Below are 21,920 nucleotides of genomic sequence, written 5' to 3'. Positions count from 1 at the left end.
CTATCTGGGTCATTCCGATGTCTATATAAACCAGGCAGAGTGAATGAGGTGTATTTTATGCAGCTTTTAGCAATACTCCAGCAATATCACGGCAGAGGACACCAGAAATGGGCTTCACACAGTGTACCTGTGTGGGGAATCGAACCCTGGCCCTCGGCGTGACGACTGACTGACTGAGTTTGGTTTTACGCCGCTTTTAGCAATATTCCAGCAACATCACGGCGGGGGACACCAGAAATGACCTCACCTAGTGTACGTATGTGGGGAATCGAACCCTGGCCCTCGGCGTGACGAGCGAACGCATTAACCACAAGGTTACCACTGCCCCACCAGGCAAAGAATACACCTATGTTAAATGGTGGCAAGTCATTTCTATTCGAAGGTACCCATGAAGGTCCGGGTTAGAATGAACCTTCAGTAACCCATGTACAACTTAACTCACTCACTCACTTCTATTCGAAGGTGGTGTACATGTATTTGATACGGATAGAATAGTTCCTTTACGTTTGTTGTGTGTTCAGGACTGTTAAGTTTTCAAAAGGTTTGTAATGTTTTAATCAAAATCAATTTTCAAGTAAATACTTGCTTTTGCTCTTCAGTTCAATGGATAAACTTTATACTTTTAAAACATAGCAGTACTTCAAAGTGCTTCTGAAATACCACTCAAAACACACAAACACACTTTGTCATTTAAACTCAATTTGTTTACAAACACCTAACATTTCTAGAACTAAAACTAAAAAAATAAATTAATCAACTCGCCTGACTATGGCAATACAGATAATTAAGAGAGGCTTCGTCGAAAAAGTGTTGGTTGGCTACGAAATTGAAATCCTATTGGGTTTTAATATCTTTAAGCAATATTAAGTATGCTAGTGAAGTATCTAAATGTCATTCTGCAGTGTTGTTTGGATTCGCGTGCGATTTTGAAAAGAACAAAAAATCTCCTACCTTTAAGACATTACTTTGATTAGTATTTCCGAGAACTAAACATCCAGAGACTTCCGCCCCTGGGTGCTGGTATTTACATTTCAAGTGGCGGTGTTTCATAAAACAAAGCATTTTTTGACGAAACAAAGCAGAAACAGTCGTTTGATGAAAATATCCTCCTTCACCCAGCTTTCAATCTACGTTTTATAAAAACGTCAGACCCTCAGGCAAAGCTTATGAAACTTCAACATTGTTTTCTTGATCATCTTTTTGCAAGTTTTAAGGCATCGGTTGGAAAAATGACAAAAATAATAACAAAATTAAATATGTTTTTTTTTGTTATGTTTCTGTGCCAACACAAGATAAGTTCGAAGAAGAAAAAAACCCCACATCATCACAAGCTTTAACACTTGGAGTATTTTATTGGTAAGAGATTGAAATACAACACTTGGGTTATTTCATCGGTAAAATATTAAGATGCAACATTTTAGGGTGTTTTATTGGTAGGAGATTGAAATGCAACACTTGGGGTATTTTATTGGTAGGAGATTGAAATACAAGATTTAGAGTATTTTATTGGTATGAGATTGAAATGCAACATTTACGGTATTTTATTGGTAGGAGATTGAAATGCAACATCTGGGGTATTTTATTGGTAGGAGATTGAAATGCAACATCATTTGGGGTATTTTATTGGTAGGAGATTGAAATGCAACATTTAGAGTATTTTATTGGTTGGAGATTGAAATGCAACACTTGGGGTATTTTATTGGTAAGAGTTTGAAATGCAACACTTGGGGGTATTGTCTTGGTAAGAGATTGATGCGTACGAATATAAATGTTTGGGTAGATATATCATCCAGGCAACACACGTATGGAATAAGATCATGATCGGTGCCAACAACAAAGATGATAATAATATCCAATTAGTTCAAATAATGAGATATATTCACGTCACGTCATATAACGTCATCTGTTTCTCGACACGAATTGCAAGTGGGGAATACTCTACTAAAACAAAATCCACATACCTGATACAGAGATTGTAACATACGCGTTGTATGTTACTAAACAGCAAGGCAAAAGAAAGCATACATTTGGAAACTGACTTGGACCCGAATACTAGGCTGAAAACAGCCACCGAAACACACGAAACGTATTGCCCAGAATCAATCATACTAAATCAACTACATCACCTTCGAATAGACATACCTTGTCTTGTTTTTGTCATCATGAGAAATGGGTGTATGTAGTTTAGCTCTTAAAATGTTTTAATGTTTCATTTCCATTCGTTCATGTCTTGGTAGTATATTATAATCTGTTTCGTAACGGAATATGAACACAGTCATATTACCAATTCGTCTCACATTACTGTAACGGTTAATGCTTCGGATATCCGTTTGTAATTTTACGGAATTTCAGTAAGGCCATATATAAAAATATTTTTGTTTCGTATTACCGCCCTACCAAAAAATTCGACCCCACTCGAAGACTTAAAAAAAATTACACAAGAAAAAATGCAACTTTGACTCTCAAAATGTGCATGAATTTTTCACACTTTAAAGTTTGGATTTTCTAGCGTAGAAAAGGTTTAAATTTCCACAGTAATCAAGCGGTTTTGGACATAAATGTAAAAATAAAATCCGCCCACCCGACCCATATTTGTTTTTAAAAAGTGACGAGAAACAAGAATATTTTTTAAGTGGCCTAATTGATATAACCAGTAAGCAATCATGATAACCATTTAGTAACTCGAGATTAACAAACTCTCTAAAGCAATGAGTGTTGTTGAATGTATGGGCATGTAGTTCTTAAATATGTTATAATGTTTCATTTCCATTCATTGGTAGTATATCATAATCTGTTTCGTAACGGAATATGAACACAATCATATTACCAATTCGTCTCGCATTACTGTAACGGTTGATGGTTCGGATATCACTGTTCATGAACAGTTAACGTTAAGTTTACTCTCCCAGAGAGGTTCAAGTCTGCTAAGCTCCTCGCTATTGACCATATATTGGTAATAAAGTGAGTCGATAGTGGGGATGAACGTCGAGCCATCGTCCTTCATTTTTGTGACCTTGATGAACTTCATTCTCTGCCGCAACACTTGCGCTAAGCCATCATAACTCCTCTGTCCTCAATGTGTGCCTTGTCACCACGGGCAATAAAGTAGCCTTGAACCCAGCGAAATTTCATTTTCCGCTATGAATGTCAATAAATTAATATCATATTCATCAGGATATCGTCTAGCTCCTTTATCACGTGCTGGCAGCCATCCATCATAGCCTCGGTCTCTTAACAGAGAGCCTCGGTTTCATTCAACCAATCAGCGTGTCTGAAAGGTTAAGGACTATAATCACGCTTGTAGCTTTGGGTAACGTTAATGGCAGAACGGGGAAATAGACTCAGAGCAGAAGTAATTCAAACATTTATCATTACAGATAACACACTCGTTGGAACGTATTCTCTTTCATCACAAATAAACTGTTTTAAGGATTATGCACCTAAAGAACTTGTAATGACAGTACCTTGCCAATGTCTTTGAGCAATGAAAAGACTTATTAAGCCACCAGTATTCTTTCTTTCTTATATAACAGGTTATATGCAAACTTGCCATAAGTAAGAAAATGAATAAGTAGATAAGTCACAACAACAACAACAACAACAACAACAACAACTACTACTACTACTACTACTACTACTCCTACTACTACGTACTAATACTACCGGGGCGGTGGAGTAGCCTAGTGGTTAGAGCGTGCGATCGTCACACCGAAGATCCGGGTTCGATTCCCCACATGGGTACAGTGTGTGAAACCCATTTCTCGTGTCCCCCGCCGTGATATTGCTGGAATATTGCTAAAAGCGGCGTAAAAATAAACTCAGACACCCACTACTAATTCTACCACATCTAAAACCATTATTTAGATCCAAATCCAAATTTGCAATTTTACAATTACATACGTGATTCATTCCATCTTGATACACATACGACAAATGGATCAGAACAACAATGTGAACGATCTTTATTACGTCGCCAACGTCTGTATGATTGACGTTAACCATATAACCAGGAAGTCGAGACGTGAACGTGAAGTTGCACAATACTGAAAGTAGCGATTTCTAGCACTGAAAGAAACCCTACTAAAAGATATCAATAACACGAACAAGAAAATTTGATTTTGTTGTCGTTAAGGTTTTGCCCAAATTCCCCCTCTCAAGAATAAATCGGCCATAAACCACGTCGTTTGAACGCCGAACGATTTTATGTTCTGTAATACCATGAAACGTTCTGGTGAAGACGAGCTTACGGCATCAATGGTTGAAGTTAAATGTGAGTAAGATGTGAGTTTAAGAGGAGATTTCGGGTGAAAATTACACTCCTTAGTTAGATAATATTCAATAAAAACGTAATGGCGTTTTGGACCATGTGATTGTGGTCGGAACAACTACCCTGACATTTCGATATTTATGAAGGATTTTTCAGACACGGAAATTGTCCCGATTAATGTGTTGATTGTAATTATTCCAACAACAAAAAACCCAGATAAATTAGAAATACTTCAACATGGGTGTGCCTGGAAGAGCTTGTTCCGAGAATGTTCCATTTACATTATTCAAAAGCCCTTGTCATATCTCCTTACTCTGATACAAACTCATGGTGATGAGTTATCTGAATTAGCGTTGTGACGACCCGTGAAGATACAGGTCAGAATTGATCTCTAGCAACCCAGGCTTGTCGTAAGAGGTGATTAACGGGATCGGGTGGTCAGGCTCGCTGATTTGGTTGACACATGCCATCCAATCCCATTTGCGTAGATCGATGTTCATGCTGTTGTACGCTGGATTGTCTGGTCCAGACTCGAGCCCGGCGTCATATAGCTGAAATATTGCTGAGTGCGGCGTAAATCAGCCCCCAAAAAAAAACCAACAAAACCAACAACAACCAACCAAACAAAAAAACACCCCAAGAAAAACCACCACCCCAAAAACAAACAAAACAAAACAAACAAAAAAACAAAACAAAACAAAAAACAAAAACACCCCCACCCCAAAATAAAACAAAAATAAATAAAAATAAAAAACAAAGAAATAAACAACAATAAAAAAAATAAAACACAAAACAGCAATAAACATAGAAAAAAACCCAAAAGACCGACAAATAAAACAAACATAAAAAAGCCAATATTCAACAGAACAAACACACACACACACAAACACACACACACACACACACACACACACACACACACACACACACACACACACACACACCCACCCCAAGCATCAACTGGTTCCACTGAAGGTGGAATCATACCCAAGGAACTACTTACCACAGGTCATGAGTGGAAATGTGCATACGCGATGATCCAAAATGATTCGTGTATTTATGAATAATAATACATAACACAAATTATGCATACTCGAAGCTCTAACATTATTGCTCTCGGAAACCGACCAGTGTGCACTTGAGTTTCATTCTCAGCTTCCGAAAGAGTATCCAATACATGCCGCCCGTGAGACGCTAAAACGCTAAAAGGGTAAATGCCTCCGAGTCATTACAATCTTAACGAGTACCCATAAACTGCAACGTAAACGGAGGCATATTTGGTCCTCTGTATTCTGAATGTATCACTTGTCGTTGCTTTGGTTATTGCATTAGATAGATCCATGTTAACTTTCAAATTGCAACAAAAGCGAAGGTTGTTAGTGCACAGCGTATTGCGATAGACGTTCTTATATACCACGACAACTTCACACGTTACCAGAGAGACATATCGGATAGCAATCAGTAAAAACCGTTTTGCGTATAAGTATAATTAACAGAAGTTACATTTTAAAAATATTTTAAGCACATATGAACGAGAGTTTCACCGTAAAAGAAATCATAATAGCTAAAGTTTGTTATGCAATGTTTTGAGAAAATATATACGAACGTTTCGTGATGCCTCGCGTGAAATTCTCCTGGTGGGTTTACAAATCGCCGTGAACAGGAAGCAATGTCTCAACAGAGGAGCATTATAGTTTGAGAATATTTCCGTGCCATCCACATTCGATGCAAAGCAATACGCGACCTTAGGCAACATGTCTTTAATTATATTGTGTTTTTTTACATATTCCATTGTATCCTTGACGACATCACAGATGGTCATCGTCAAAACGTCGTCAGTGTTTGAACTTCGTTGTCCATTCTTGATATTAGTCAAGTGTACCCTTTCGATTTTGTCTGCCGTCAGGGAGGTGACCAGTTATTGCCAGATTAAACTGGATTATTAAATTCAAGTTTGCAGAAAGGAGAAATGTCAAATGGCCACAATTCATGAGCGCGTCCCACTTATCGTTTCTATATTTAAATTTTACCTGAATGTGTTTGGCTGAAAAGTATGGACAGACGTGAAAAAGATCTGTTATGCAAATGTTGGCTCAAACTGAAGATAAATTCACCTGATGAAGATGTTGAAACAAACGTTTATAGTGGAACTCACGAAATACAGTTCTCAAAAGCCAGCAACTCTTGCCCTTTTACCATGCGCATTTGAACACTTTCTGTTCACATCGTAGCTAATGGTCCAACCACGGGAAATACAAATGATAAAAGTATTGAATAACGTATACTATTTGGAATGACAAACCAGAAAATATAACTAGGGTAGGGTTGACAAATCTGGGTTAATGGTTTCTTAACTAGTTCTATTCAATTCCCCTTTATATACCCTATCTGACGGTTACAAGATTTGTATCAACATCCTTACAATATGTCACAGTCCATCACTCGCTTGATTGCATTTCTGCTAACCCTCTTATGCACTTACGTTGGTCTTCTTTGGTCAGAAAAGGTTATTAGGGATTCCAAATCCCGGGACAATTCCAACCTTCCGTATGATGGACGTCAATGAACAATGTCGCCCACAACCTCTAGCTGACAATGTTAGTATATATATGGCTCTTAATCTGTGAGGTGTTTCAAATCTGAACACCATGTCCCTGACTAGTAATTCGTAGGTTTCAAATCCCAATATCATGTTTCTGATTGGTTTGTTAGTTTGTTGTTTAACACCACATCAGCAGTATTCCAGCTATATGACGTTGGTCTGAAAATAATCGACTTTGGACCAGACAATCCAGTGACTGACATCATAAGCATCCATCTACGCAACTGGGATACAATGGCCTGTGTCAACCAAGTCAGCGAGCCTGACCACCCGATCTCGTTACTCGCCTCTTACACCAAACATGGATTGCTGAAGACAAATTCTAACCTGGACCTTTCTGATTGGTTAGTTCGTTGTTACCATAATGTGCTTCTTCTTCGGTAAGTTTCAAATCACAATATCATGCTCCTGATTGAAACGGGAGGTTAGGCGGTTAATCATTTGTTTGAGGTTTCTTGTAATTTGAACGAAAACAGATTTCTGACAATCAACAGATATGTAGAAACTGATAGAATGCCTCTTTTGAGTGAGTCATAATTTAACGCCGCATCGGCAGTTTCAGATTTATAACGACGAAACCAAGTTTACATATGTGTGTTATTAGTTACACTACACGGGGCGGTGGAGTTGCCTAGTGGTTAAAGCGTTGGCTCGTCACGCCGAAGACCCGGGTTCGAATCCCCACATGGGTACAATGTGTGAAGCCCATTTCTGGTGTTCCCCCGCCGTGATGTAGCTGGAATATTGCTAAAAGGGGCGTAAAACCAAACTCAGTCAGTCAGTCAGTTACACTACACAAAGTTACACTGGAAAATAACAGAAGAAATGTATAAAAATACATAACAGTTGAACGCCATCTCCTGCGTAATAATCATTTAACAATTATCCGAAATAGCGTTACAAGGCAATACATTACCAACAAATCTGACACCACATCTTCTTTTAGAGTAATTTGCGTGTCCCCGTCTCCATCACGGTTTAGTAGCAGAACGAGCAGCCCTTAAAGCGCTTTGTAATCCAAGTAGGGTCACTCCAATCCGACGAAACTCTTACCAAATATTTACAGCTATTTTATGTTCCAAGGGCATGTAACAGGCTAAATACAAAGCCATAAACCCAAACTTACATCATCTAAAATCAGCCTGGTTAACAGGTTTTACACTTTGGTACTGTTAGAATTGGTGGTTTGGCATTTTATACGTTTGTACTGTACGCTGGTCGGTGGCGTGCAAGGTTTGGCGGGGGTCGATTGTGTGGGGAACGGCTGTTGGCTTCTTAGGAGGTTTCTTGGGATTAAACTTGTGAATTTGAGAGGCAGTTTGAGAGATTCACGCATGTGTGTGAATTTTTTCGACCCATTAGGTGTAAAATGTGTTGTTGCCGCTTAGCATAGCAACGAGGTCGTCGAACTTTAATTTCAATGTCTATGAATGGTCACAAAGAAGACTGAAATCACATGTCTTCTAACCGCCTTCCTTCAATATACACAGATATACACATTAGCAGGCGCCATTTTGGGGCTCGTTCAGCCAATGTGATGCATCTTAATATAGTCATATAAGAACGTCAGTACAAGAAAATAACTTGTCCAGTCTCAATTGTTTTCAAAATAGTTTCCATCAGGTGGTGTGCTTGTTTTGCTTCTTTGTTGTTTAAAGCCCTCACTCCGCAATATTCCAGCTGTATGGCTGCGGTCTGTAAATAATTGAGTCTGACCAGACAATCAAGTTATCAACATCATGAACATCGATCTACGCAATTGGGAACCGATGACATGTGTCAACCAAGTCAGCGAGCCTGACCACCCGATCCCGTTAGTCGCCTCTTACGACAAGCATGGGTTGCTGAAGACCAATTCTAACCCGGATCTTCACGGGACAAAACAGGCGCGAAAATTTACACGAATGGATATGTTATAATCAGAGATGACATCAGTTTCTCGCATGTCCTGCCTTAAATGTATCCTCCTGAAGTCAAGTGTCATATAAAAGGATGCGTTTGTTGTACAAAGCTCTACAACAACACGACAGACCAGACAATCAAGTAATGGACCAGACAATCCAGTGCTGCACGGAAACAGGGGCAGGTGTAATGTTTTCCGAAACATTTCATAACCGGAATCAAAACTAATAACTATCGCCGCCGTTAATGACTATTGTTGTAGCCCTGCATAGTCTCTGCAACATAATTGTACTTGAGTTTCTGGCAGTTCTGCTCCAGTTTACGTGTAGTTTCTCCATAGCAAGTGGCATCGTTTTTAAATGTATCCCTGTTTAACAAAAAAGAAATACCCGACAGGACAAGCTTTTAATGTGTGTTTTACAGGCTGTTTGATTTGCAATTGATATTGTTTCTTTACTAGTACATCTGTACTAGTGTTACTACTACTGCATGTTGATCACTGGATTGTCTGGTCCAGACTCCATTATTTACAGACCGCCGCCATATAGCTGGAATATTGCTGAGTGCGGAGTAAAACTAAACTCACTCACTACTACTACTGCAACTACAACTAGTACTACTACATTTATAACTAAAACTACTACTACGGCTATTACTACAACTACTACTTTTCCCACACTGCTTAAACTACTACTACAACTACTACTACGGTTACTACTCCTCCTCCTCCAATAACAACCACTACTACTACTGCTACTTCTACTACTACTACTACTACCACTACTCCAACTACTAAAACTACCACTACTATTACTACAACCACTTCTACGGCTACTACTATTACTACTGCTACAACTACAACTACTGCAACAACTACTACTACTACTACTTTACTACTACTACAACTACTGCTACCGCCGCTTCTATAACCATACTACTGCTACTATTACTACTATTACTACTACTTCTACCACCACGTCTAAAACTACTACTACTACTACTACTACTACTACTACTACTACAACTACGAGTAATATTACCAGCACTACTGCAAAAACACACGCGGCTTTCAATCCCAGTCCAATGTGTCCCCAGGACATACGCTCACAGCCCTGTTAACCTGTTAATCTTCTCTCACAAATTTAATCCCACAGCGCTGATTTCTTGCACTAATAAGAGCAGGAGTAGTATTGGACGCGCGACCCTGTTCCCAACACCAAAACACCGCACGTGCCTCTTTGGCAAAGGATGAACACGGATACAATGGCTTGAAAATACACTTCTGTAGATAAATGTCATTGTGTGTGACTAAAGTTTAATATGAATAGTTATAGTTTAAAATGAATAGTTGATCATAGAAATATGGTCACAGTGGACTGATGGGATTACGGAGTGCGATAATACACATTCTACTCCAAATGATATTTCTGTGTTAATGTATAAGTTTGGATTTTATGAACTGCTTTGGTAATTAGTTTCAAGTTTTAATCACATGACATACAAATATATACGAATTGATATTTTAATATTATCGTCAATTTTTTAATTAGTTTAAGTGTTGCTTGAGGCTACCATGCCTATTATCACCATCAAACAAACAGGGCGGACACGCATTTATCACCCAAAATTTGCCTCCGCAGGAGATATCGCTGTTATGATATCAAGCATTACCTCTGGAGATATCGTTACGTACTGGTATTGCATCATATTGCTTTGCAGACCATTGCAATGTCACTGGTTAACATGACGTAACGCATAAATGACGTCACTAACCTATATACCACTGAAGCTAGCCAAATGTACTACTGAGGGAATTCAGTTTAGTTTTACGCCTCTTTTAGCAATTTTCCAGCAATATCAAAGCGGAGGAGACCAGAAATGGGCTTCACAATTGCACCCATGAGGTGACTCGAACCCAGGTATTCAGTGTGACGAGCGAACGCTTTAAACTACCTCACCACCCTGCACTCTTAAGACACTGGTTATTATCATAAACTAATTGAAAGATGAAGATGGAAGATGAAGAGAATCTGCACCTCGTCTATTATCCTACCATATACATCCACCCAGGTCTGTAAACAGCTCTCAGGATAGGTTGCAAGAGTGAGATACTCCTCTGATGTCCATAATTAAACAATACTTTTCTGCTTATAGGATCTTAATACACCGGTACGGAAACCCATTAAGGTTTTATACATTTAAAGAAATGTTAATATTTTCGATTTTCTGGTATTTCATATATTTCTTCTTTATAAATGTTAAAGTTTCCATTCGTTTACGTTCGTTCTCATTAAAAGGTGTCCACATTATCGAGAAATATCAACAGCTGAGCGCTTCATCAGTGTAGTAAATCACGCTTTACAGAGAGTATATTAGGGTTAATCCATAAAATGATATTTTTAATGAAACCATGGGCACGACCACCGTAGTGCCAGCCATATCATTATCGTAATTCATCTGGGAATTAGGTTCTTCTCATAATTAAATCAAACATATGTCCTACGGAGCAATACGTTTCACTTTTATGGCACATCCATCATGAAGGATGCTTTAAGGCAGATGGGTTTACCTTAAAAATGATTCGTGTGTAAAAACTTCATAGAAATATATATTAATATTTTATGTTTATTCAAGTTGATCCAAGAAGCTTGTGATAATATCAAGTAGTTTGTACTTGCTAATTGATACTCTGAAAGAAGTACACTTCTTAATAGCGGGGTCATAGGAGGACCACTTGGAGTATGAAAAGCAGGACAACGTCTGAGGTAAACTTGAACATGCTCTCAAGATTTCAAGATTTCAAAGAGTGTCATATGACCCGAGTTTACAAGTTGTTCGATCACGACAATGCACCATTCAGTAAAGCTTTTCTAAATGCAGGTGACACCGGAAGGCATTTCCAAGTGATAGTAACCGATGGGGCAAGATATTTTTGTTTCGCGAACACCTGTTATCATTTATTACGCCGTTTTTTGATAGTAATTCACCAGAAATCACAAGTTGTAACCATGTATCATAAAGTAGGAATTTTACAATCGACTCTTTTAGGTGAGGTTTCTTTGGATGTGGAAATGGTATTGTCGGTTATATTTATTTACTTCAATATCCACTGTAAAGCACCGTAGGAACCACGCATTATGATGTGCCAAATTTTAATACAGTCTCCGATAGGGCTGGCTATCGTTAACTAAATATCGATTCATTATCGATAAATATCGGACTCGTAACTATGAGCAAAAATACCAGAAATGCCTGAAAGAAATGAATATATTTCACATCACTTGTGAGCGGTGACATGTTTTTGCATGGATTATTAACGAAACAGTGTTCTGGACATTATTCAAAAGCAGACCATGAATAATGTGTGCATTGTGTGAGAAAATTGAAAACTTTCTCTATCGCAAAAGTTGTTATACGATCTTATCGATAACACAATTTTCATATCGATAATCATTAATAATCTTTCCTATCGACGATATTTCCGATTATTGATCATTATAGTCAGCCCTTCTCTCCGATAAGGAAATCATTTTGGCCAGCCTATTGGTTAAGTATACTTAGTGCCAAACCTTATGTATATGTTTAGGCAGCAGAGCGGTTTACGTCATCATGACAACAAATGTTATATTACAGCAAAGCTGTCATGTGTTCTGATTTATATACATACTGTATGGACATCTCACATACCTTTTACTGTTTTTGAGTTTTGAAAACATGTCAAAATAAAGGGAAAACACAAAAAATGTCAGCTGTTCCTGAACCACTCAAGATGCATTTCACACGATATCATTTAACAACATCTCAACTTGACACGGCAGCACGTAATTTATACAAAGTGCCAAAAAAACACTGTCATAAGAACAGGGGCGTATAATTTGTCGGATAGAGAATATCTTTCATCCTGTTTTCAAAGAAGCTTCAATCAGGAGACTCTTGGTCCCGTACTGACCGTGGAAGCTCTGTCACATCACACCAGTTGGGTTCGCAGAAAGGGTCACTCCCATTCAAATGTCGACCGATTGATTTTAGACATGCGACTAACTTTGATGTGGCAAGCAATTTCAGATCGGGAGTTCTCGTTTCCTGCCCACGATGTGGTTACATTGAGTAAATCTTGCTATCTTGGATGATTAAAACTCAGGGCTGATGGACACGAAGAGTGCTGCTGTAGCACCACGTCCTCCCTCAGTCCTTGAGAAGTCACTAAATCAATTTAGGGACGTCTCATTAAGGCCTCTGCTTCATCAACAAGACTGAGGGGTAATTATTGTTGGCGATACTTTTTGGAACTTGATGAAAACCCAATAAACGTTCTGGCAGCGTTTGAAGAGAGTCTGTCTACCTTGTTCATCTTGTGATCCTCGGCATCTTGACTTTTCCCCATCCCATGGTTTTGTTACAATAAGGTGCACGGTCGACGTAATAACTTCGGGTTATCGTGACAGTTAAGGCATCTTGTACAGGTACGTGGACCCTTGTGCTACTTGTTGACGACAATTGACATTGTACGAGACCTTGCAGAGATCGTCGCAAGCCGTGGAATCGTGGATTCATATTGCGGGCTGACTGTGTGATCGAGTGAGCATGATTTTAGGCCGCGTTTTGAAGTATTCCAATTTCCAACATTATCACGGCGTGTGACACCAGAAATGGGCTTCACGGTGTACCAATATAAAATCGAACCCGGTCCTTCAGCGGGAGGGGTAAACGCGTTAACCCCTATGCTAGATATTAGTTTCTAGGAACACTTGCATGATACTAATGAACGGACTGGGAACACATTAAAACCGGTAATAAAGTATATGTGACCGTCGAAAATAGGGTTAAGACGGAAAATGTGAAGCTGATGTTTTGGGATCAGATGAGTGTAATACCATCACGTCCAATATTCATTCACTCGACGAGGCATGCACGACAGGAGTCTCCAAATGGTGATTTGGGGAACTCTACCCCTTTCCCTTTGCTGCTCCTGGCCAAGTTCAGCAAACATTGTCGGCGGCCTACAACGATGACGTTGCGTCTCTAACCAGGGACGTTGTTGTCCTGGAGACTGACACCCTGTTCACTAGAGAGGGGATTGCTAAGGCTCGCGGCACGTACATACTTGAGTATATGTCTTGATGTTGTTTAATTTACAGACTTAATGTTTGTCTTCAATCTAGTATTGTGTATAATACATGTATTAAACTGTATTAAAATCATATATCATCTCCTACCACGGGTCAATTGGTCAGATGGGTCCTCGTTCCTTGTAAATGCGAAGTGTCGCTTTAAACGTAATCCTACTCACCACATCTATAATCTGTGCCAGTGCCACCCCGAACGTGACGTTGAGCCTCTCACTCGAGTTGATTGAAGGTCGTATGCGTTTGTCGTATCCTTGTAACAAGTCCCTCACTAGCCGGTACTCATTGTCGTCCGCTAGGGACATGGCCACTGAAACATATGCAACAATACATGTAGTTATACACATTCAACACAGTTGTCTGCTCTTGACACAGTACATTAACACAGTTGTCTGCTCTTGACATAGTACATTAACACAGGGTCGCCAGACATTGTCATTCTCTGAATACCTCCTGGATATTTCGTCGATGGAGATCATTGTGATATATTTCACAATAAAAAGGATACCTGCTTTTAATATAAAAAGAAAACGGTTACCGGATGTAATGTCTAGGAATGTTCAATAATTGTACTTCCAGTTGACATATCAGTTCAAACAATCATGTTTCAGTTCGGCATTTTGACCTTACCGCATGTTTTCATACTTTTCACAGATGCATAGTTACCTTGCATTTGCATGTGTTTGGTCCGGATGCCATGTAAGCAGTTTGGTGCGGTACTTATAATTTCATATAAAACAATGTTTCTTGGCTCGCTCCCCTTTACATGTAGAACTACACCATATACAGTTAATTCCAAAACTTTCTTCATGATATGTTTGACGTCTGGCATTAACGTCCATACCTCTCACATTATCTCATGTTCAGTCAAAGTGGAGAAAAAATGCATAGACGATAATTCTTTTCGTTTTCCCAAATTGTCTAACTCCTAAATTCACAATTGTACCCATAGATCAATGAAACCTAAAATGTCAGCGAAAGAGAGTAACCAGTTTTGATTATGCAATAGAACCGATTCCAGTGGCCATAAAAGGCTAAATAGTTGTTTTGTATCATATATGAAATAATAACGTGAACATCAGCGATGAGCTCACGTGTTCCCGAAAGTAATGATCCATTATAAGTTTCTGATATAACAAACATACACTACATTGCTGGTAGATGGTCACATTGAAACTGGTAGTTTACGAAACTCGCAATAAAAAAAATAAAATTTAGCTTGGAAATTAATAAAATAAACTATTTTGCAAAATGGGTTTTGTTTTAATGATTGTTGGTGAAATATATGGCTTAGGTATACACACGGAACTTTTGTGTTTCTAATTTTTAATCTGAGTTTTGTCTTCGAAGGTTTCTTTAAAGTACTGAAGAGAATGTCAATAACGATGCGTAACCTACACGCACTAGATATACTATTTATTAACTTATAGACAGGTGGTACTATGTCTCCGCCTTCATCAAGAAGCTCTTCACAACAACAGCAGGAAGTCTTCAAGTCACCATTCCATTTCCTGGTTCCTTTGAACTAATGTCTTCACACATTGTGTTTGAAATTCTGAGGAAACCGAATGTGATCTGATAATATGTACAAAGCAGGAAGTAATTAAAAAAAGAAAATTCAGCCCTGAATTGAGTAGACGGGTGTCTCGCAACTTCCCCAATCTTTAAGTAAGATGCAGATTAAATGACATGGTGACCTTTGAAACGTAGTCAGTTGCTACGCTGATATATATATCGACGATGCAAGCAATTACCCTGCGTTCGAATGTCACTGCGAAGGTCGGGATCCTTTTCCCACCGGGGTTTAGTTTAAACATATTTCATTTACAATGTGTGAAGCCCATTTCTGGTGTCCCCCGCCGTGATATTGCTGGAATATTGCTAAAAGCGGCTTAAAACCATAATCACTCACTCATTGAGAAGTCATTAAAATATACAAACAGCATGGGAAAATCACGTTAAAGCCATTCAAGATGTCTGTGACTGTAATTCTGTGATTACATTATCGGTTATTTTTATATGGTATTGCAGATCTGACTAATCATAAACATGACACTATTTGATGCAAATCTATATATAAGCAAACCAAAAAGTTTTCTTACACTGTACCTTATATATTATAAATTTTCCCTTTAACTAGCAATCTTCCTCTGTGTTTGTTTCTAATAGTTGCTTGTGATGTTATTTCTTATTGCAAATAATCTTGGAAAGGGGTGCTATAGGAGAAGGGTGTAGGAACTTGTAGGAACTCCTAAATTCACAATTGTACTCACAGATCAATGAAACCTAAAATATCAGCGAAAGAAAATAACCAGTTTTTATTATGAAATAGAACCGATTCCAGTGGCCATAAAAGGCTAAATAGTTGTTTTATATCATATATGAAATAATAACGTGAACTTCTCAATGAAATATCACCGCATGCGCAGAATGGATCTGTAAAATTTAGCCTTATATGGGTATAATGCGTGAAGATGAAATGCGATGGCCTCCATGGTGATATAACAAGAACATTACAAAAAATCAGTGTAAAGCTTTATTTCGCGTGTTACATCGACAGGAAAATGACCTACTGATTTTTCAGCTCGATGCACCCCTACCCAAAGGAAGAACAGAAGGAATAACCATTTTTGCTTAACTTTGTCTCAAAACGAGAAGACAATAGATGTTAAATTTTTATCCTTAAAGGTTCAGGACGATATAAATATGAAAGCAAAATATGATATTATCTGATATTTGCTGACGAAACATGAATTGCGGGACTTCTTGGTATGTGTGGAGAGGACATTGAGGCAAATAGAAGGCATCCAATTGACACCAATTTCAATAATGATCAATTATCTACCCACTTGCACCAGAAAGGGTCCAGCGTAACCGCCTCATTAGTAACTGTTTCATATGTTGGTCTATGCATAAAACTACCCATGAGACGTCAATTGTACAGCAGCCATCGTTCTTTTGGTGTCCCGAAACAGACCCAGCCTGGCGGAAAGCCTCACAGGGCGTCCATGTTTCGTGTTCTTGATTACATTCAAGGTCTTTCAAACTGCTGTACGGTACATTGTGTAGAAGAAGGTTCCAAATATGACCAAAATGATGTCAACTGCCATTCCGTATTTTGTATTTGTGTCATATGTTCCAATGTTTCTGCAGGTGAACTACAGACTTATGCTGCCAGTGACGGGATGCGCTAACATTTTTACAAACACCTTGTGACATTATTATTATTAGTCGTTGTTTGTTTGTTGTTTAATGCTGCACTCAACAATATTCAAGCTATATAGCGGCGGTTTGTAAATAATCGAGTCTGGACCAGACAATCCAGTGATCAACAGTATGAGCGTCGATCTACGCATCATGGATAAGGTGACATGTATCAACAAAGCACGCGAGTCTGGCCATACGATAACGTTCACGTTGCTACTTCTAGTAGTAGTAGCAGCAGTAGTAATATACATAGTAGTGAGTGAATGAGTGAGTTTGGTTTTACGCCGCTTTTAGCAATATTCCAGCAATATCAGAGTGGAGACACTAAAAATGGGCTTCACGCATAGTACCCATGTTGGGAATCGAACCCGTGTCTTTGGCGTGACAAGCGAACGCTTTAACCACTAGGCTACTCCATCGGCCCAGAGACAGCAGCAGCAGCAGCAGCAGCAGCAGCAGTAGTAGTAGTAGTAGTAGTAGTAGTAGTACTAGATGTCTCTCTTTCAGACCCTGAAGCAAATATATCCAAGAAAGCCCATGCAAGTCTAGAAAATATGGTAAGTCTAGATTTCCTCAGCTTCTGAAAATGAAGAAAGTCTCAGGGCTCCTTTTCATTACATATATATGTTTTTACTATGAACGTTTTTTTCAGTAAAATATGTTCATTTCAGAGACTTGTTAGTCTATAGTAGTAGTAGTATACTGTTAAGAGTCACAGAGAATACAGGTGAAAATCATCGTCTTGAATATAAGCGAATTTATGTGCGGCTGAGGTTCTATGATCCTCAACGCTGTGTCATAGCGCTACATGCAGTGCTACAGTTCAACTGTCCCTAGTGCATGTTGATAAGGCCCAATCCATCTCGACCTCCCTTTGGCCCCAACAAACAAGTCCAGTGTGTTTAAACAGACATGATGAATCTGCGCCAGAGATTATTGCGAGTTGTTGCCTCTGACCGCCAACGTCCAGACAGACAGAAACGTGTGTCTAATCCTCCATCACGCTAATCATCAGCATCTAATCAGATGACTCATGGACTCCAGTGAGCAGAGGACTACTTCTCTCATGCAAGACAACGCTGCTGCTGCTACGGAGGTTTTGTTGCTACAGAGCATCACTCTTTACTTCATGTTCTTTGTTTTGTGTTTTATTCAGATAAAACAAACCCTAACATCACTAATGAATATGACGTCATCGATGCATAAAATGTGACGTCATCGTACACGTACATAAAGCATACAAAGTGCTTATGAAATCACCGTCGAAAATGACGTCATCGATTGCATAAATCAGCATCGATAAAGACAATAGTATTATAAATCGGTGGCGTTTTAATATTGTAACTCTCTCTAGCATAGTCAATTCGAAACAATACTTCCGTGCATTCCATACCAAATGCACATGTAGATGATATTACCGTAGAGAAACAACAGTTCCTCCCTCGATTCTGTCATTATTTGCCATGTCGAGGTATACCAAGCATGTTTTATGAAATTAACGTTTATACATATTGAGCTACAAATGTAAAATGAAACCCTGCTATTCCAGACAGCACCGTAACTAATCCGCATTAAGGAATCATATGTATGGGGCATTGTGATCTTGTACATGTAGATTTGTAACATTAACCCAACAAATGGCTTCGATTATATAACGAAACACACTCCATCGGATCTCAAAAGGTAAATAGTTAAGAACATTATATGAAAGAAAATAATTAATATGACACCAGGATTTACCGCTTGCATTTCTTGTCCACTGATAGACTTTGCATGAAAAGTGTCATTTCTTTCCTAACGTTGTAGCCAGCAAATCTCAGGACGTTCCAGCAAGATGACCAAGAAGCCGGAGTGTCTTGACTAACGGGGTTCCGACTTATGAAGGATTCCACTGATTGCACATTCGAGAAAACGAATTGCTATAACATTGTAACAGTTTAAACGAAATTTACCAAACTCTGGTTATAAGTTCAGAATCTGCTAATTGGAAACACTTTTCCCTTGGGATAATGGAGCATTATTTGATATTCCTAACGAAGTCTCCGTTCTATATTATATTATTTCATATGCTGTAACATTCTGCTGCTCCACTGAACAATGTTCCAAAGTAACTGTCTTCATTCCCGAGATGAATGTTCGTGATGTTGATAAGAAGAACGTTATCAACGCCGTTACTGTATAAGTACAAGGATTACTCGGGTGTACATAAGAAAAGGAAACCCGAGTTCTTCTATCTTGGCGGTACCACAGGATTTGAGGCTCTGAGAGGAGAATTATACGGCTCAAACACTGTAATTCCTCCATCAGGAAGCAGTCAGTAAGAGTGGATGGTAAACAAGTCTGGCTGTGGCGGTAATGTGTAATATGACTCTCTAACATGTCTAGCTCATCAAGTAATCAATGGTAGAAATATCCAAACACCATGCTTCAGTACTGGAACTGGTGATTTTATGCCCTTCATTGTTTGTTCAACTAGAGTGGCTAGGAAGACAGAACAAAGTGCTTCAGGGAAAGCGGGAATGATCACGTGAGTTGCATTTCCTAAGACGTTGATGCACTGTTTCTGGTCTGAATACTTTGCTTGAAGTGTTGAAACATGAGACAAGCACTAATACCGTCTTGTCTTCGACAAGGAGTTCACAAGGAGCCGACCGTTTATGATTCTATGAAGGTACCATAGATACAGTTTAAACACATCTATGTTACAAATGACTAGAGTAAATTGTTTTCAATATGTACTTTAAACAATATCTCACTGGATGTCCCCCCAAAATGAGCCATGAAAAAAGCCAAACAGTGCTTGTTGTGACCAAAAACAATAAATGCTCTTGTCTGTACTGAATAGTTAGTAGTTGATAGCCTGTCATATTACTTCGCCGTTCGTCGTTGATCTTGTATTACTAGATTGTCTAATGCAGATTCTATTAATTACAAGCCTTTGTTATCTGGATGCAGTGTCGCTGGTTACGGCGTTAAACAGCAATAAACAAAGACAAGGGGCAGATGCTAATTCAGCCATCGTGGGATCAAAGTGAATGCGGGTACTGACATTCTATTATTGTTCGACTCCAAATACCCGTGTATGAGACGTATTATGCATGGTCACACGTTCTGTACAGCGATTGATGTCGTGCAGTAATATCAAGAAATCTGTGAATACATAAATATTAGCAACCATATTCAAAACCCTCAAAGAATTTTTTTAAAACACCTACTTGGCATCTGTCATTTTGATTTGTTTTTATTTCAAATTTGTACATGTCTAAGATCTGTGTTGTTCAATCGGGGTTTTAAGAGCAATGAAGTTATCTGTTTCTGGCAGAGGCACATTGGACAATGTACACACATAAACTCGTACTATGATATCCGTTTAGTACTTATCACTATATCACTTAAACACTGACAGCACAATTCACTGGCTCATACACAGTTATCTTATTTAGACCATCTTTAGTAGGACAATCCCCGAGGATTTCAAAATCCTTTATAACCTGAACCTCACAGAGAAGCGGAACACGATAGTAGGTCTTCAGAACTCATGGTTGTCCAGCACACCCTTTAAGGTGTCAAAACCACTTATGTAGGAGATCTTAGCCTGACTCAAGGGCTTATAAGGGACTTATGGTTAAATCATCTTAAGACGAACATAAAAACAAATTAGGGAAAGAGATTATGTGTATGTTGGACATGACATCGCTAAAACAACCCTCAACGAACCAGAGGAGTCTTTAACAAGATTCATATTGAATGAATGAAAAACCAGTTCCTCATGTTAGATTTGATTGATTTAGGTATTCATTAATTTGTGAATCACGGTTGGAAAACAAAAGCAAAACAGAATTTTAAAGGATGATAACATTGGAATAAAGCAAATGATGATCTGTATTATTGAAACACAGCACATAACGCAAACAAGAGCCTCATTGAAGGCTGGACACATTTCTTGGTTCATTTAAACAGAATTGAGTAAAAACCCAAATTGGATTTAATCTGGTTAACTTTGTGGGGTTTCCAACCTATTTTGTGATCTTATTTAGGGAAATGATGATTACGATCCCCGGCCTGTGATTACAGACAGGCCTTCATTTTGGGTCTCTTTTTGCACTCACCATTTGAACTTAATTTGGTAGAATATTAACGTCCTTATTTAATAGACCCATTTTTTCATGTCTTGAATTCCTTTACATTTAAAACTACGGTGGGTTATTAGCTGAATGCCACACATGAAGCGAATTTGTAAGGAATTTTGTCTGACTGCGACGTATGCTGGATAAACGGTATGTCAGTAATAGGGGGAGATTGACACTAGTGGCGTTGATTATCTACATCCTTCCTTAATAACAAATGTCCGATCTGAAGCTGAGGTTCATTCTTTCCTGAGAGTAATCAGTGAGAATTCGTTGATGGATCTTTCTTGTTGCAGTTTTCGTCAGTCGCCATCTGCTATAGCTTAAAGTAATAGGCTTATTATGTATTAACTGATGGGTCATGAAAACATTTAGGTGATTGTTCTTATTTGTTCTGATGAAGGCCTTTTGATCCTCTCGGGGAGGAGGGAAAGGAGGTCCTTTTTGTGGATGTTAAACCTCATCATTTTCCTACAAACATGATCGAAATGATGATGTGCTCTCATATACATCGTTTATTCTTTAGCAACGTGTATAGAAGGGTCAGTCCACTCTGTTGTCGTAAGTCAAAATGAACAGCTGGATATTCTGGTTCACTTGATTGTCTGGTTTGTTTTCAAGCTGCCAAAGCATGGCAGGAGTAAAAAGGTTACTTTTTTAGGTACATTTTGTGAACCCTTATCGCGAAC

General features: G+C 38.7%; 1 pseudogene; it reads right to left on the bottom strand.

Moving 5' to 3' along the window:
• The window catches only part of LOC124289285, a 110,392-nt pseudogene that overhangs the window by 27,968 nt on the left and 60,504 nt on the right, over window positions 1-21,920 (bottom strand).

The sequence above is a fragment of the Haliotis rubra genome, unplaced genomic scaffold (assembly GCF_003918875.1).
Source record: "Haliotis rubra isolate DU_JTF1 unplaced genomic scaffold, ASM391887v1 Scf439, whole genome shotgun sequence".
NCBI lineage: Eukaryota > Metazoa > Mollusca > Gastropoda > Lepetellida > Haliotidae > Haliotis > Haliotis rubra.
Note: the sequence above shows the minus strand (reverse complement) of the source record. Positions and strands in the feature narration are given on the sequence as shown.